The following is a 19310-nucleotide window of genomic DNA, read 5'->3' on the forward strand; positions in this document are numbered from 1 at the left end:
CAGGAGACATACAGGACACAGTTCAGACACGGGAGCTGACACCGCAAAGCAGGAAACATACAGGACCTAGTTCAGACACGGGAACTAATACCATAAAGCAGGAGACATACAGGACTCAGTTCAGACACGGGAGCTGACACCGCAGAGCAGGAAACATACAGGACTTAGTTCAGACACGGGAACTGACACCGCAAGGCAGGAGAAATACAGGACTAGTTCAGACAGGCCTGGAAATACAGCCTCCAGGAAAGGCGGACAGGGAAACAGGAACGGGACCTGGCACCTTCAGAGTGCAAGCACACACTGAAAGAAACACTTATGCTCAGGCAGGGATAGAAGGGAGCTGCTGAGCTATATACCAAGAGACAGACAGCGATAGGCTGAGGACGCACAAGGGGTGTGACCCACAGCAGGTACAAAAGGCAGGAAGTGATCGGGCGCCGCCCTTAAGCAGCAGAAACAGACACAGACACAAACAGACAACATGGAGGGAAGCCAGAGAGACATTCTGGACAGGAGATCAAGTGCGCCCTCTTGCACAGTGGGAGATGGACCACCATGCAAGGACGCCGCCAGGTATGTTACATTATGTCTGACAAAGAAACAGGGTTTTAAATAGCAGACCTGTAATTTGCTAATACTATCCTTCACAGACACCTAGTGTGAATAGTTTGACCGACACAATGCAATGGAACAAAAATGGAAGTAATGTCTGATTTTGGAACACTCTTATGGGTGTTATGTCTGACAGAGAACCACAGTTTTAAATAGCAGGCCTTTAATTTGCTATTACTAATGCTTCACAGACACCTAGTGTGAATAGCTTGACCGACTAACTGCAAAGAAATCAAAATGGAGGAAATGTCAGACTTTGGAACACTCTTATAGGTGTTATGTCTGAAAGAGTATCACGGTTTTAAGTAGCAGGCCTGTAATTTGCTAATAAAATCTTTCACTAACACATAGTGTGAATAGCTTGACCGACACACTGCAATGGAATGAAAATGGAAGAAAATAGTATAGAGTGAGCATGCGCAACACAGCTCGGTACTCGCCCGAGCATCTCACTACTCAGGATGTTTGGCGAGCACCGAGCATTTCCTGGTTACTCAGGCGGGAGCTCGGGTCTCCGCCCTGCATGTTTGGCACTCTTTACAGAGCCAATGAGCATGCAGGGATTGCCAGTCAGTCACTGTAATGTCGCAGCTATGTTGGTTCTGGGCATTACAGTGATTGGCTGGCTGCACAGCGTCACCTCGAGTATTTAAAACCGGGCGCCGCCATCTTGGACACAGTCGCTCCGGATCAGACGGTGTAGGGAGAGTGCTGCTGAGTTAGGCAGATATTTATGCTGCGAAATAAGTAGTGTAGGGTCTCTAAAGCCTGCAAAATCAAACAAACAGTCCTTCTCAGGACTAATATCCATCCCAGATATCAGGCAGGCAGGCAGGTTGTATGGGAGAGGCAGTGGTTATACCAATTAATACTTCATTACAGTCCTGTGTGCTGCTTTTCAAATTGCTAGACTTAGCCAGAGGTCTCAGGGGCCAGGAAAATCCTTTTTTTTTTCATCTAAATCCTCTTTTTCTTTTTTTTTTCCTCAGTCAGACTGTACAAATACCCGTCTTATTAACCTTTTGGTATCCCCCTCCCAAAAAAAAAAAAAATTAGTGTCTTGCTGACTGTTCAGACACAAATATATCTGTTTAAAAGATTCTGGTGTAGGCCAGATAACTGGAAGTGTGGTTTTCCTTTTCCACGGTTCAAATCTCTGTATTATCCACTTTTTTTACTTTTTTCAATAAAAAAAACTATTTTGAGTGTCTCGCTGACTGTTCAGACACAAATATATCTGTTTAAAAGAGTCTGGTGTAGGCCAGATAACTAGAACTGTGGTTTTCCTCTTCCACGGTTCAAATCTCTGTATTATCCACTTTTTTTACTTTTTTCAATAAAAAAAACTATTTTGAGTGTCTCGCTGACTGTTCAGACACAAATATATCTGTTTAAAAGAGTCTGGTGTAGGCCAGCTAACTAGAACTGTGGTTTTCCTTTCCTACAGTTCAAATCTGGGTGTAATCCACCCTTTTGCATAAATAAAAACATTTTGAGTGTCTCACTGACTGTTCAGACACAAATATATCTGTTTAAAAGAGTCTGGTGTAGGCCAGATAACTAGTACTGTGGTTTTGCAGTTCCACGGTTCAAATCTCTGTAATATCCACTTTTTTGCCTTTTTCCATTAAAAAAACATTTTGAGTGTCTCGCTGACTGTTCAGACACACATATATCTGTTTAAAAGATTCTGGTGCAGGCCAGATAACTAATCACCCCCCTCACACATACCAAAGCTCGTACAATCAACAGACATCCCTGGCACACCAGCCTAACTAAAGAACTGGAACGGGCCTCCAGGGTTGCTGAGCGTAGATGGAAAAGGTCCCACTCCAATGATCACTTCATTGCATTCAAACAGTCCCTCACTACCTTCAAGTCCACACTGTAAGGCGGCGGTGTTCACACCATGCAGTAACTGAGGCAGTGACCCAAGCAAGTCCAACTTAAACAGCTTTTATTCAGCAACTCACGGTTTAAACAGAAAGTCCTCCGGTTCGCAGCCGGGTTAACATGAGTCCATAAACAACAGTTGCCGGGGACAACGGCCACGCCGGGCCGCGCAGAGCCTGACAGGTGCAGAGCCTTCCTAGGCGGTGGTTCAGCCACACTCAGTCCTGCTGAGCTAACCTGCTGTGCTCCCAGCAGGTTGCAACATAGAACAACACTAAACCTTAGTGAAGGAGTTTTAAAGGACCTGTGGCAAGAGCCACTGGAAAATCCGGGTTGGAGGGAGGAGGCCGCCCCACTGTCTCCTGTGACCTCCTCCAAGAAATGAAGGCCCTGCCGGGTTTTACTTAATCTGCCTTAGCCAGGTAGTCTGACCAGGTGATTGCTCACCTTCATTCCTGCATTGCAGCCGCAGCTGTGTCTGTGACTGCAATGCACTCCAATGGATTTAATAGGTCTCTGTACACATTCTGGGGGATATATAACGTCCCTCGTATACGATTCTGGTCACTGCCTCACATATCCCCCCCCCTCTGTTCAAACTTGTGGGGTTGAACATTTGCCACCATACAGGGTGCCCGGGACAGGGCATCCGCGTTTGCTTGCAACTTCCCAGGGCGATGTTCTACAGAGAAACTGAAATTTTGCAGAGACAGGAACCACCTGGTGACTCTCGCATTCCTCTCCTTGGCATTCCTCATCCATACCAAGGGTGAGTGGTCCGTCACCAAGCGGAACTGACGCCCGAGTAAATAATAACGTAGTGATTCCAAGGCCCACTTAATAGCCAAACACTCCTTCTCTACCACGCTATAGTTTTTCTCTGCCGGGACAAGTTTTCTACTCAAGTAGGTGACCGGGTGCTCTTCACCATTCACTTTTTGTGACAATACCGCCCCTAGGCCTACCTCCGAGGCATCTGTCTGTACAATGAAGGTTTCATTGAAGTTGGGGCTGATGAGGACCGGCTGTCCACACAGGGCCAACTTCATGGACTGAAAAGCTTCTTCTGCCTGAGGGTTCCACAGAACAATTACCGATTTTTTTCCCTTCAAGAGATTGGTCAGGGCCGCCGTTCGCCCAGAAAAATTAGGTATAAACCGGCAGTAATACCAAAGGATGCCAAGGAATGCCCTCACCTGTTTTGTACTTGACGGCTTAGGCCAGTTTTTTATAGCATCAACTTTATTGATTTGGGGCTTGATAGCTCCTCGACCTATCACATACCCCAAGTATCGGGCTTCCTCTAGCCCTATCGCACATTTTTTGGGGTTTGCCGTTAACCCTGCGGCTCTGAGAGAATCCAGCACCGCTTGTACCTGTGATAGGTGCGTATGTCAGTTGGTGCTAAAGATGATAATATCATCTAGATACGCGGACGCGTACTCCTGATGAGGCTTGAGCACTATGTCCATCAACCTCTGAAATGTAGCCGGGGCCCCATGTAACCCAAAAGGTAAGACCACATAGTGGTATAGACCCTCGGGAGTTACGAAGGCGATCTTTTCCTTCGCCGAATCTGTGAGAGGTACCTGCCAGTAACCCTTGGTGAGATCGAGCGTGGTAAAGTACTGGGCCTGCCCCAGTCTCTCAATCAGCTCGTCCACCCGGGGCATTGGATAAAGGTCGAACTTTGACACTTCATTCAATTTCCGGAAATCGTTACAGAAGCGTAATGATCCGTCTGGTTTTGGAATCAGTACGATGGGGCTAGCCCACTCACTTCGTGATTCCTCTATGACGCCTAACTGAAGCATTTGTTTTACCTCAGCCGTGATGGCTTGCCTCCGGGCCTCGGGTACCGGGTACGGTCTTATTCGTACCCGTACCCCAGGTTCGGTGACAATGTCATGTTGGATAACCGTAGTCCTACCTGGTAGCTCTGAGAACACGTCGGTATTGTGCTGCACCAGCGAGCGAGCCTCCCGTCGCTGCTGTTTAGTGATGGCATCACTTATCCTGACCTCCCCCTCGGACGCTTCCCTGGCTGAAGGTGAAGAATTCTCTGGTGTTATGCCCGGGGTGACGTCTCTAACTAAACACTCTCGATCTTTCCAAGGCTTTAGCAGATTTACATGGTAAAGCTGCTCAGGTTTCCTCCTTCCGGGCTGATACACCCGGTAATTTACCTCCCCCACTTTTTCTCGAATCTCATATGGTCCTTGCCACTTGGCCATGAACTTACTCTCGGCTGTGGGTACCAGTACTAACATCCGATCACCCTTGTTAAAAGTTCTGACTCTGGCTCTTTTATTATATGTGCGCCTCTGAGCTGCCTGGGCATCTAACAGATGCTCTTTCACGATGGGCATGACCGCCGCGATCCGGTCCTGCATACTAGCCACGTGTTCAATTATACTCCTATGCGGAGTTGGCTCTTGTTCCCATGTCTCTTTGGCTACGTCCAACAGACCCCTAGGGTGTCTGCCGCACAATAACTCAAAGGGAGAGAACCCTGTGGAAGCCTGGGGTACCTCACGGACGGCGAACATCAAATAGGGTAACAACATGTCCCAATCCCTTCCATCCTTAGAAACCACCTTTTTTAACATGGACTTGAGGGTTTTATTGAACCGTTCTACTAGCCCGTCGGTTTGAGGGTGGTACACCGAGGTGCGCAATTGTTTAATTTTTAGCAATTTGCATAATTCCCTTGTCACTTTGGACATAAAGGGGGTCCCCTGATCCGTCAGGATCTCCTTGGGTAGTCCAAGGCGACAGAACATGGCAAACAGCTCCCGTGCAATCAGTTTTGCCGAGGTGTGGCGTAGTGATATAGCTTCCGGGTACCGAATGGCATAGTCGACGACTACCAGTATACGCTGGTGTCCACGGGCGGATTTTACAATGGGCCCTACCAAATCCATTGCAATCCGTTCAAAAGGTACCTCTATCACTGGCAGAGGTACCAATGGACTACGGAATCTTGCAGTGGGTGAGGTCAACTGACATTCGGGGCAGGATTCGCAGTACCTTTTGACCTCCGCGTAAACCCCCGGCCAAAAGAACCGCTGCAAGAGACATTCTAGCGTTTTCTTTACCCCTAAGTGTCCACTCAGCAAGTGTGTGTGTGCCAAATCTAGAACCACCCGACGGTACGACTGAGGTACCACCAACTGTTCCACGACCTCGTCCCTGATCTTATCTATCCTATAGAGCAACTCACCATTGACTACCATGGGTGGAAATACAGTATCTGCATTGGGCTGTTGGGCTACGCCGTTTACCTCTAACACCCTTTCCCACACCTGAGTCAGGGTGGGATTCTGTAGCTGAGCCATCCCAAACGTGTCCCGGGACACTTCCAGCTCAGGGATCAATGGGGTCTCCTCAACCTCTCCTGCCAGCTGTTAGAACCTTGCTGTTAGGTTTTTTTTCCTTTGCTGGTCACATGACCTTGTTGGCATATTTAATCCTGCTCCGCCCTTCTGGCTTTGCTGGACTTCATTGTATATCTACTTTCTAGCTAGCCTGTGCTCTGTATCTAACTCTGTTAGTTTGCTTGGTCTACGGACCTCTATGTTCTATCTATTTTGTTTGTTCGTCTGTCTGCTACTATTTCTGTTAGGAGGTGTCCCATATTCCTCCCAGTCCTTAGTACTTGTAGGGATTCCCTCCCCACATCTATAGGTCTCCGTACAGACTAGATTAGGACTTTAGCAGGTCTGATCGCAGGATCAGGTTCCCTGTTACATCGTAGGGATTCAGCTGAGTCCTATAGTAGGGACAGATCTCCTCTCTTTCCTTAGCTTTGGTAGCAGAACTTAACAGTAAGTCCAGCCTGCAAATTCTCTAAGGAAAGATTTTTCTGTTCCATCATGGTGTCGGTTCAGGATTTGGCTAAACACCTGCAGGGACTCTCTCTGGAAGTGGCCGAGCTCCGTCAGCACGTGAGTAACTGTCCTGGAGCATATTTCTTGGAGCCTAAGGTATGTTTGCCGGATTTATTTTTTGGTGAACATCGAGAATTTTTTTCATTTAAAAATGCTTGCTTATTGTATTTTCGTTTGAGACCCAAGTCCTCTGGGGATGAATCCCAGCGCGTAGGGTTCATAATGTCACTTTTGCGCAAAGAGCCTCAGGAGTGGGCCTTTTCTTTGCAACCTAGTGATACATGCTTCAGATCAGTGGATAGTTTTTTTTCTGCTTTAGGACTATTATATGATGATCCTGACCGTGTGGCATCAGCTGAGACTGAGTTGAGACGTTTAAAACAAGGATCAGGTAATGTGGAAAAATATTGTACTCATTTTCGTCGTTGGTCCACTCAAACAGGGTGGAACGATTCTGCTCTGAAAAGTCTATTTCTTGCTGGGCTCAGTGAAAGGGTTAAAGACCTGCTAATTGCTTATCCTACACCTGAAGATTTGCAACAGGCTATGCAATTAGCTATACGGGTGGATAGAAGACTGCGTGCAAGGGTTAATGAGAGCAAATCCTCTGCTATGTCAGTTTCTGGTTATGAGAATGTGTGTACTAACAGTGGTGAACCGATGGAGATTGGATCGGTGGCACCTCGCTCTCAAGAAAAAGACCGTCGTTTTTCGGAAGGCTTGTGTTTCTATTGCGGAAAATCTGGTCATTTGATTAAAGGCTGTGAGCTTCGTATGAAGAAAGAAAAAAAATGGTCAGTCACGCCCGTATTGCCTGTTTAAATTCCAAGGGTATATTTTTAGCTGCTTCCACGATTGCTCAGGAAAAATTAATGGAATTTCGGGTATTTGTTGATTGCGGGTCTACTCTGAATGTAATTGATGGGGGATTTGTGGAAAGACTCAATTTAAAACCTGAACCTTTATCATCCCCCATTGCTGTGGTTTCTGTGGATGGTTCCCCTTTGAAGAATATTACTCTCAAGGTCAGTGAATTTCCTCTCACTATTAATGGTGTTCACCATGAGAAATTGGATTTGGTAGTGTTGAATAACTTGCCTTCTCCAGTAATATTGGGTTTGCCCTGGTTAAAATTTCACAATCCTGTACTGGATTGGTCTACCAGTGAAATTAAATCCTGGAGCCATAAATGTTATGACAAGTGTTGTAACGGGCGTATTGCAGCTTTGGATAGGGGAGAATTGCCTGTTCCTATTCAGGATTTTTGGAGAGTTTTTTCTGAGAAGGAATCGCAGGTTTTGCCTCCCCATAGAGACTATGATTGCTCTATTGAATTTGTCCCTGGAGCGACTCTTCCTAAAAGTCGTTTATTTAACCTTACTATTCCTGAGAGGAAGGCTTTGGAGGAATACATACAGACAAGTTTGGCCGCCGGTCACATTAGGCCCTCTAAGTCTCCTGTGGCGGTTGGATTTTTTTTTGTAAAAAAGAAGGACGGTGGTTTACGTCCTTGTCTGGATTTTCGTGAGATTAACAAAATTACTGTACGCAATCCTTACCCACTGCCATTGATTCCTGATCTGTTTAACCAGTTAATGGGGGCCAAGTGGTTCTCTAAAATTGACCTTAAGGGGGCATACAATCTGTTGCGCATGAAGGAGGGTGACGAATGGAAGACTGCTTTTAACACTCCTGTGGGTCATTTTGAGAATCTGGTGATGCCTTTTGGTCTTACCAATGCTCCTGCATTTTTTCAGAATCTTATTAATGACATCCTTGGGCCTTTGATCGGCAAAAATGTGGTTGTGTATTTGGATGACATTTTGATTTATTCGCCGGATCTGGAGTCTCATTGGCTGAGCGTACGTGAGGTATTACAGTTATTAATGGACAATTCGCTTTTTGCTAAGCTGGAGAAATGTGAATTCGCTGTACAGAGAATTAGTTTTTTGGGTTACATTATCTCCAGCGAAGGTTTTGAGATGGATCCGGTTAAAGGTCAAGCTATACAGGAATGGCCTAGGCCTATTGGTTTGAAATCGATACAGAGGTTTTTAGGTTTCGCCAATTATTACAGAAAATTCATAAAAAATTTTTCTAGTATTGTCAAACCTCTGACCGATCTCACCAGGAAAGGTGCTGATGCGGTTCAGTGGTCTTCTGAGGCCATTGAAGCTTTTGTGTATCTCAAGGAGAGGTTCACCTCTGCTCCCATCCTTATGCAGCCTGATGTGACTAAGCCGTTTTTGGTTGAGGTTGATGCTTCCTCTGTGGGGGTTGGAGCAGTATTGTCTCAGGATAACGGGGATGGATTACATCCCTGTGCCTTTTTTTCAAAAAAATTTTCGGAGACTGAACTGAATTACGATATTGGTAATCGGGAATTATTGGCTATTAAACTCGCATTTGAACACTGGCGCCACTTCTTGGAAGGTGCGGAATTTCCCGTTCAGGTTCTTACGGATCATAAAAATCTGATATATCTTGATGCTGCCAAGCGCCTGAATGCCCGTCAGGCTAGGTGGGCACTGTTTTTCTCGCGGTTTAATTTCTCCGTTACTTACATCCCTGGTACTAAGAATGTTAAGGCGGATGCCTTGTCTCGCAGTTTTTCTCCCATAGTCGGTGCTGAGAAAGAGGAAAACATTTTACAAGAAGGTGTTGTGATAGCTGCTTTAGACTCCGTTTTGGAAGATGAGATTCTTAAAGCTCAGGAGAATGCCCCATCTAACACTCCTCATGGGAGGTTGTTTGTGCCTGGGACCTTTAGGAGAGATTTGTTTGTTGAGTGTCACGAATCTCGGTTGGCAGGTCATCCCAGAATCTCTGAGACCAAGAGACTGGTGGGTCGCAGTTTTTGGTGGCTTGGATGGCAGAAGGAAGTCATTAAGTGGGTGCGCCAATGTACTATATGTGCTAGATCTAAGTCCTCACATACTCCTGCTGCGGGGTTACTTTGTCCTTTGGACGTCCCCAGTGCCCCTTGGACACATTTGGCTATGGACTTTATAACTGACCTTCCCCCCTCTGAGGGTTTTACTGTCATCTGGGTGGTCGTGGACCGTTTTAGCAAGATGTGTCACTTGGTTCCCTTCGTCAAACTGCCCTGCGCTAAAACTCTCGCTAAGGCCTTTGTCAAGGAAATTGTCAGACTTCATGGCGTTCCTACTGACATTGTTTCTGATAGGGGTCCTCAGTTCGTGGCTCGTTTTTGGCGTGCCTTTTGTGACAGGCTGGGAATTCATTTGTCGTTTTCGTCCAGATATCATCCTGAATCTAATGGCCAGACAGAAAGGAAAAACCAGGATGTTGAGCAATTCTTGCGTTGTTTTGTGGCAGACAATCAAGAGGGGTGGTCTGAGTTTCTGCCACTTGCTGAATTTGCTCTGAACAATCATACATCTTCTTCTGCTGGTTGTTCGCCTTTTTTTTGTTGTTCTGGGAGATATCCGTCGTTTGGGTCGTTCTCCAAGTTGGGATCTGCCGTGCCTGAGGAGGAGAATTTTTCCGGTGATTTGGAGAGAGTTTGGACGGATGTGCGTGGTAATCTTCAGGAGGCCAACAGAAAATCTAAAGACTACTTTGATAAGAAACGACAGGAGGTTTTGTTCGCTGTTGGTGACATGGTTTGGTTGTCCTCTAGGAATCTGCGGTTGAGGATTCCTTCTAAGAAATTGGGTCCCAAGTTTGCAGGGCCCTTTAAGGTGCTTCAGGTTGTCAACCAATCTGCTGTTAGGTTGGAGGTTCCTACCTCCTGGAGAATTTATCCGGTATTTCATGTCTCTCTGTTAAAAAAAGCTGTTGTGTCGGATGGTGACGCCTCTGCCTCTGTTCCTCCGGTGGTGGAGGACGGGGAATATGAAATTTCTCGCATCCTTGACTCTAGACAGTATAGAGGTAGTTTGCAGTATCTTGTGGCCTGGAAAGGTTTCGGACCCGAGGATAACTCTTGGGTGAGGTCAGATGATGTTTCCGCGTCCAGACTTATCAGAGCGTTTCACAGGAGATTTCCTGATAAGCCTGGTCCTAGGGGATCCGGAGGATCCTCTTAGAAGGGGGGGTACTGTTAGAACCTTGCTGTTAGTTTTTTTTTCCTTTGCTGGTCACATGACCTTGTTGGCCTATTTAATCCTGCTCCGCCCTTCTGGCTTTGCTGGACTTCATTGTATATCTACTTTCTAGCTAGCCTGTGCTCTGTATCTAACTCTGTTAGTTTGCTTGGTCTACGGACCTCTATGTTCTATCTATTTTGTTTGTTCGTCTGTCTGCTACTATTTCTGTTAGGAGGTGTCCCATATTCCTCCCAGTCCTTAGTACTTGTAGGGATTCCCTCCCCACATCTATAGGTCTCCGTACAGACTAGATTAGGACTTTAGCAGGTCTGATCGCAGGATCAGGTTCCCTGTTACATCGTAGGGATTCAGCTGAGTCCTATAGTAGGGACAGATCTCCTCTCTTTCCTTAGCTTTGGTAGCAGAACTTAACACCAGCACCTCTAAGGGAAACCTATCGGGGTCACACTCTGTCCCTAGGTTGGACACCCCTACGGCAGGTTCGTCGGGTACAGTGTCTGTAATACATTTTACCGGGGGAGAGTGGATTTTGTTTTTCCACAGAGTCCAGAACAGGGGCAAGTCTCTTCCCAACACAGTCCCATAGGGAAGAGTTTTTACCACTCCCACCACATGTTTTATGTCTCCACATGGCGTGGACAAGACTACCTCCTCAGTTGGGTACTCTCGGAGGTCCCCATGGATACACACAACCCCGACGGGCCGTCCACCGGGGTTGTCTCCTGCCACCAGCGACCCATGTACCAGAGTCATGAGGCTCCCTGAGTCCAGGAGAGCCTCCGTGGGATACCCATTAACCAGTACCTGACATATTTGGAGTTCATTGTCCCGGGGTTCGGGGCTCGCTGTGCAGTCGGTCTGGGCTTACTTTGAGACACAGCGGCTATATCCGCAGTCCATGGGTTCTGTAGTCAGGGAACAATTAGCAATCACATGTCCCGTCCCCTGACACCGCCAGCACCTAAGGGTGGTGGTACTGTTAGGTCTTATGACAGTTTGGGAGGGAACCGGTCTCCTGCCACTCTCACTCCGGGGTTCCCCTTCAGCACGGGTATGGTGCTGACTGTCCTCAGCAGAGGGACGCGACCCCTTTCCCGATTCCTGGGTTGGCAGGGAGCGACGTGACAACCGAGAGGGGGCGGAGTCTCGAATGAAGTCCTGAGTGGCTGAGTAGCGCTCGACCAAACTGACCACCTGGTCGAGGGTGCCGGGTCCCCTTGCCCCACCCAATGTTGGATAGCGACTGGCAGAGTCCTCACCAGCCGGTCAACCACCACCCTCTCCACTATCTGGGCTGGGGACAAAGTCTCAGGTTGGAGCCACCGTTTTACCAGCTGCAGGAGGTCATAAGCCTGAGACCGGGCAGGTTGGGTCTCCACATAGGCCCACGAAAACACACGCTGAGTCCTCACATATGTATTGACCCCCAGCCAGGCAAGGATCTCAACTTTGAGCCTCTGGTAGTCCCGGGCGTCCTCCCAACTGAGGTCGAAACAGGCCTTCTGGGCATTGCCAACCAAAAATGGCGCCACCACTTCCGCCCACTGGTCGGCTGGTAGGTTTTCCTGCTCTGCTGTGCATTCGTAGATGGTAAGGAAGGCTTCCACATCATCCTTCGGTCCCATCTTCCTCAATGCTGAGCGAACCTTGTCCCGGGCCTCTCGACGTTCCGGTGCTGGTGCCGTCGGCTGCGTATGGACCAATTGCTGCCGCTGCGTATGGACCAATTGCCTTAATAGCTCCTCCATTTTATCCACAGGTTTAGGCTGAAAGGTGGCCGGCCGGATTGTGGCCATGCAGCTGCCGGTGGGGGTATGCCTTAGTCACACTGCCCGCATTCTCCACCAAGCTGTAAGGCGGCGGTGTCCACACCATGCAGTAACTGAGGCAGTGACCCAAGCAAGTCCAACTTAAACAGCTTTTATTCAGCAACTCACAGTTTAAACAGAAAGTCCTCCGGTTCGCAGCCGGGTTAACATGAGTCCATAAACAACGGTTGCCGGGGACAACGGCCACGCCGGGCCGCGCAGAGCCTGACAGGTGCAGAGCCTTCCTAGGCGGTGGTTCAGCCACACTCAGTCCTGCTGAGGTAACCTGCTGTGCTCCCAGCAGGTTGCAACATATAACAACACTAAACCTTAGTGAAGGAGTTTTAAAGGACCTGTGGCAAGAGCCACTGGAAAATCTGGGTTGGAGGGAGGAGGCCGCCCCACTGCCTCCTGTGACCTCCTCCAAGAAATGAAGGCCCTGCCGGGTTTTACTTAATCTGCCTTAGCCAGGTAGTCTGACCAGGTGATTGCTCACCTTCATTCCTGCATTGCAGCCGCAGCTGTGTCTGTGACTGCAATGAACTCCAATGGATTTAATAGGTCTCTGTACACATTCTGGGGGATATATAACGTCCCTCGTATACGATTCCGGTCACTGCCTCACAACACTCACTGCAGCAAAACAAAAATACTTCTCATCTCTCACATCCTCCTTGTCTCACAACCCCAAACAACTATTCAACATCTTCAATTCTCTCCTCCGTCCCCCAGTGCCTCCTCCCTCTCCTCTTATTTCAGCAGAAGACTTTACCTCATTCTTCAAACAGAAGATTGACACCATCAGACAAAGCTTTTGCCTAAAGCCCCCACAGCCCCTCCCCACACCTACTCAACCCTCCTCCTCCAAAACCACATTCTCCACCATTACGGAAGATCAACTTTCCCATTTACTCTCCAAATCACACCTCACCAGCTGTAAACTTGACCCAATCCTGTCCCACCTCATCCCAAACCTTACCACTATCTTCATCCCAGCCCTAGCCCACCTCTTCAACTTGTCACTAACAACTGGTGTCTTCCCCTCATGCTTCAAACATGCCTCAATCACACCAATCCTCAAAAAGACCTCCCTTGACTCATCCTCTCTGTCTAGCTATCGCCCCATATCACTTCTCCCCTATGCCTCAAAACTACTGGAACAACACGTCCATTCTGAGCTGTCCTCCCACCTCTCCCTCTTCGACCGCCTACAATCTGGTTTCCGACCGCACCATTCTACTGAAACTGCACTGACCAAAGTCAACAACAACCTACTAACCGCCAAATCTAAGAGACACTACTCTGTCCTCCTCCTCCTAGACCTGTCATCTGCCTTCGACACAGTGGACCATTCCCTCTTACTACAAACTCTGTCATTTCTCGGCATCACAGACTTGGCCCTATCCTGGATCTCCTCATACCTAACAGAGAGGACATTCAGTGTCGCTCACGCACAGACCACCTCCTCATCTCGCCTCCTATCTGTCGGTGTCCCTCAAGGTTCCGTTCTAGGACCCCTGCTCTTCTCCATCTACACCTTAGGCCTGGGACAGCTGATAGAGTCTCATTGCTTTCATTATCAGCTCTATGCTGACGACACATAGATCTACCTCTCTGGACCCGATATCACTAGTGTTGAGCCACCTCCGTAGTGTTCCAGTTGGGTTCGGTTCGTCGAACACCAGTATGTTCGCCAAAGTGTTCGTCGAACACCGTCGAACACCGTTAAAACCAATGGCAGGCAAACAAAAACACATAGAAACACATAGAAAACACATAGAAAACACTTCAAAGGTGTCCAAAAGCTGACAAACTGCTCAGAAGACACAACTAACACATGGAAAAGTGACAAGTACATATAGTCATGCAAAAAGAAAAGAGGTGGAAGAGTAAAAGGAGGGTAAGACACAGATATAGGCATGTCATGCCCTTCTAAAACCAAAAAAGTGCGAAGCCGACACGGCCAGTCCATTTCTGCCCGTGTGACCTCCGTGTCACCGGGTTTGTGCCAGAGCTGTGGTGGACCCTGATGGCCAGCCCCACTCTCCCAATACTGGTGCCTGTCCGCTGGTGGGTCGAGCGAGCCCCCCTGCGGTGGAGGCTGGTCTAATCTTTTTAATTTAAATTGTCTCTCTAATTTGAATGAGTACACTGTAAATCCTTTTACAAGGATCTATTGGAGGGCAAGTCTCATCCCAGCAGCCGCGGTAATTCCAGCTCCAGTAGCGTCCACTAAAGCTGCAGCAGTTAAAAAGCTTTTATAAGGATTGAGCTTGGTGCTCCACCGCAAGGCGTCCTACCACCAGTCCCAGCCCCTGTGCCTTGGGGTGCCTTGCCGATGCTCTTCACTGAGTGTCCCGGGGGACCAAACTATTTCCTTTGAAAAAATTAAGTGTCCAAACTACAGGTGGTGTAGCTTGCTTAACAGCTGGGTTAATCCGCTGACTAGCAGACACTGCTACTAGGCCCAAAGTATTGCTTGGGCTAGATGCAGATAAAATTTGTAATTAGATACTCTCGTTGGATGCTGAGAAAGAATTCCATAGAGTCTCCTGGCATGCCATATATTATTCTCTTAAAAAACTTGGGGTAGGGGACCCTTTTATAGCCAAAATCATGGCCCTGTGTCGCAATCCGTCAGCTAGGCTGAAGATAAATGGAACATTATCATCACCTTTCATAATCACCAATGGGACAAGGCAGGGATGTCCTCTGTCCCCTCTCTTATACATCCTAGTGATGGAGCACCTGCTCTCATCAATTCACGATAACCCCAATATTAGAGGGATTGAGGTGGGAGGCACCGAGTACAAGTGCTCTGCATTTGCTGATGATGTCCTAGTATATATCACTCAACCATATATATCCATCACTGCTGTTATGGCTGAAATAGATCACTTTGTTACATGGTCAAATTTTAAAATCAATGCAGTGAAGTCTGAGGCCCGCGATGTCTCCCTCCCAAAATCCATACAGGATTCCATCCAGTCCAACTTTCCCTTTGCCTGGCCCTCACAGGGCATCAAATACTTAGGAATTCGTATTCATAGAGACCTCTCCCGTCTATTTTATCTTAATTTTGGTCCCTTTATTGAACAACTCCATAGAGATCTTACTTCTTGGCCGGTGAAGGATTTTTCCTGGTTCGGCAGAATAAATATACTAAAAATGAACGTCCTACCTAAACTCTTATACCTCTTCCAAACCATTCCCGTGGTAATTCCCTCAAATTTTTGGAAAAGACTACGCAGTAGCTTTTGCAGATTTATCTGGGCAAGTGGGCGTCCACGCATTCGGGGGGACGTTCTGATCAGACACAAACAAAAGGGGGGCCTTAGCCTTCCGGATTGTAGAAGGTATTACATGGCAGCAGTACACGCTAGAATCCTGGACTTCTTCCATCATTCGGAGGGGAATTTGTGGGTCAAAATAGCTCAATCCATTTGTCCTAAAGCTCTTACCACTCTCCCATGGTGTGCCCATTTAGTTGTCCCCTCTCTTGGCCTCATGTCATATAGTACTTATTCCACTGCTTTGGCTTTGAGATCCCCCAAAAAAAGCTTATCCTCAATCGACCCCCCAGGGCCCCTTGCTCCTGATTTGAGATAATCCAGATTTCCCACCAGGACTATCTGCAAATAAATTTCTCGGTTCAAATAAATCCCATCCGATATTATTTTCTCATGTCATCTCCAATACTTCGCTGCTCCCCCTCAATGACTTGTTACAGGGAAGAGCCACTTCCCCAAAGGCTAATTTTGAATATAGCCAGTTACAACACTTCTATTCAACTGTGAAGAAGTGCACACATCTTCATAGAGATCTCACAAACTTTGAAAAATTGAGCCTATCATTGTCACCCCCTACACACTCCATCTCTCTACTGTATAATCTCCTCATTGCCCGGGTAACTGACAATTTGCCAGTATTCTGCGGTGCATGAGAAAGGGAACTGGGGAAGTCCTTCTCTGACTCACAATGGGATAAATGTTTCTTCCTAAAACATAAAACCTCAATAGGGTCCAAAGCTTAGGAAACCTCCTTCAAAATTATCTCTAGATGGTATCAGGTACCAGTAGTCCTTCATAGATGGTATCCAGTGGTCTCAGATAGATGTTGGAGATGTGGGGAGGGGGAAGGGACAATGTCACACATATGGTGGGCATACCCTATAATAAATGCATTTTGGGCAAAGGTGGTTCCCATGATTGAGAAAATAACTGGTTTGACTATCACTAATAAGCCAGAAGCCCTCCTTTTATCAATGTTACCAATAAGTAAACGTAGTTAGAAAAGGTCATCAATAGGCTACCTAATACAGGTGGCTAAGAATGTAATTCCACGAGACTGGAAAAGCAGAGACCCACCCACTGTGGAGGAATGGTTTGCGGAGTCCTCCCTCCTTAATAGGATGGAGCATCTAATTGCCATCTCACCGGCTGATGTTGATAGATACTGTGTGATTTGGAGGGATTGGATTGATTTGCAAAACTCTGACGCCTACCATTTAGCCCCCAACTAAAGTTATCCGTGATGTTGGCACAACAATGATCATAATCGCACTCTATTGATTGGTGGTCTGCCGTGGTCCGCTCCCTCTCTCTCTATCTTTCATATGGAAAAATACATGCTTGATCTGGATATTGATGGAAAACCCTCCCTGTACCCCCTAATGTACTGTCGTTATGCATAGATTTATAGTTATACTACCCCTTTTACTATGTATATTGTATTTTCTTGTAATTTTTCAACACAAAAATAAAAAAAAACTTGAATTTGAAAAAAAAAATTGCAATTAGATCTACAGGCGGTGGATACTCCGCTGACTAGCAGACACTGAAGCTTTGGAGCAAACCGCTGATTCCTAGGCTATAGTATGAGTAAGCAGCTCTTCAGACTCAAACATCTGTGTTACCCCAAGCCATAGTGTATGTAGTTTCTTACAGTTAAAAGGGGGGGGGAGAGACCCGACCCACCTGGAATTGACGATGGCAACGTCATGTAGAACCCAGCAAGGGGACTCCAAAAAGAGTCTCCATTTTTTCCCAAAATTGTGGCACAAACACCACTTAAGTGGCATCAATTGTCCCAGAGTTGCTTAAAATGGTTGGTGAGGTGATTTTCCAAAATCCTCAAGCTTTTAGTCTCCCCAGAATGACACAGGTGGGGCAGATGGTGGTTGTCCCGGCCCACTAGGCCACATTGTAGGACAGTGAGCTTCACACTGCAACTTATGCTTCATATCCATGTGACGGTTCATGCATGAAGTACTCAAACTATGGATTTTTTGGCCACTACTTAGCTTTTGGTGACAAATGTTACAGATAACACCAGTTGGGTCATCCTTATCGAACTGAAAAAAATGCACAGGCTATGCAAGGTTTAGAACCCATGCGACTCTGCTACTAGCAATACTATCAAATGATTGGCTGGGTTAGATGCAGCGCGTCTGGGTTTGGTTGGGGGTCCCCACAGTCTGCCTAGGCTAGATGCAGTTAAAAATTATTATTAGATACACAGGCGGTGCAGCTTGCTTCGCAGCTGGGCTAATACGCCCAAAGTATTGGTAGACTCTATACTAAATAAGGAAGGATTCACTGACTGTGGTGGCCCCTCCGTGGGCCGTGGCGATTGGTGGAGATTTGGTGGATGATTATAGGAGAAAGCTCTTTAATAGAGAAAGTTGGTGGATTTATACTTTAAATGCACGTGTACCAGCGGGTTTAAACATCAGACATGATTTGATGTATCACTATGAATGATCATTTATAGATTATTATTATATATATGTTCCTTTTTTCTTCTTTTCTTTTTCTTTTGGATTATTTACATTTATATGCATTGTTTCTATGCTATACGATTTTAACATGGTATGTGTGTTTAAATTTCTGATTAATTCTGCCTTGAACAGGTGCATAGCAGGACATGACATATAAATACCACTTCCTTGCTGTTTTTTTGCTGTGCAATGATTAAGAACCTTTAGTTCGAAATGCGTTTGCTGTTCTTCTCCAAGGTGGACTTGGTTCAGCTGGATCTTCCTGGTTCCTCATGTTCGTCTGGTAGCACTCCTGGCTCCGTGCTGTTGATCTTCTAGGTGGGTGAGCTGATTTTTTCCTTTCTTTTTCTGCCATGTGGCGATTGGTCATCCACTTTCGCTGCCCCTTACTCAACGAATTCACAAACGTCTCCTGTCGGTTTGAAGTCCCATTATGCCCAACCAAAAACATAGGCCCAACAACTAAGCAAAATCATTCTTAGGCATCGAAATCGACAGCACAGCAAGGTTGTTCCGCCTCCCATGGGAAAAAATACCAAAACATTTCACCTGATCTAGATTTTTTGCGCAGTATGGAAAGTAACACTACAGCAGATGCAAGTATTACTAGGTCTCCTCGTGTTTGTGAGCCGGGTGATGCCAGTCAGAAGGGTTTTTTTCTCTTCATTTATCGCCCACAACAAAAGGGGCATCTAAACCGAGTCATACAATCAGAATCAGCAGGCAGCTATGGGCGGACTTAGAGGTGTGGAAAACCTTCTTATAATCATTCAATGGTCACACGTTATTTAAGTCAGCAGAACAGTCCAACATTGAACTAAGATTATTCACCGGGGCGGCAGAATCAGGCGGATACTAAATAACCAATGGTGCACAAGCTTATGGCCTCCGTATTGTGCAGAACAAGTGGTGACAAAAAAACAGACAGTCCTGGAACTGTTTCCAATAGTGGTAGCAATAGAAATATGGGGCGCGCGCCTGGCTAACAAAAATATACTCTTTATAACAAAAAACACCAGCCTAGCGCACTTCATTAATAATATTGCATCATCGTCTCTCCCTGTGCTAGGCCTACTACGCCGGCTAGCATTCCTGTGCCTAAAACACAATTTATGGGTCCGATGCTGAGGGGTCTAAAGCTGCTGCTAATGCTTTATCACAATTCAACTGGCAGATTTTCACAGAGCTCCTCCCCAACGCCCACTCATCAGGTAACAGTTGCCCAGCCTCCGTATGGGATCTAGTGCAGAAT

This window comes from Phyllobates terribilis, unplaced genomic scaffold (genome assembly GCF_046119375.1).
Source record: "Phyllobates terribilis strain yellow unplaced genomic scaffold, ASM4611937v1 Scaffold_13__5_contigs__length_258822181, whole genome shotgun sequence".
Lineage (NCBI taxonomy): Eukaryota > Metazoa > Chordata > Amphibia > Anura > Dendrobatidae > Phyllobates > Phyllobates terribilis.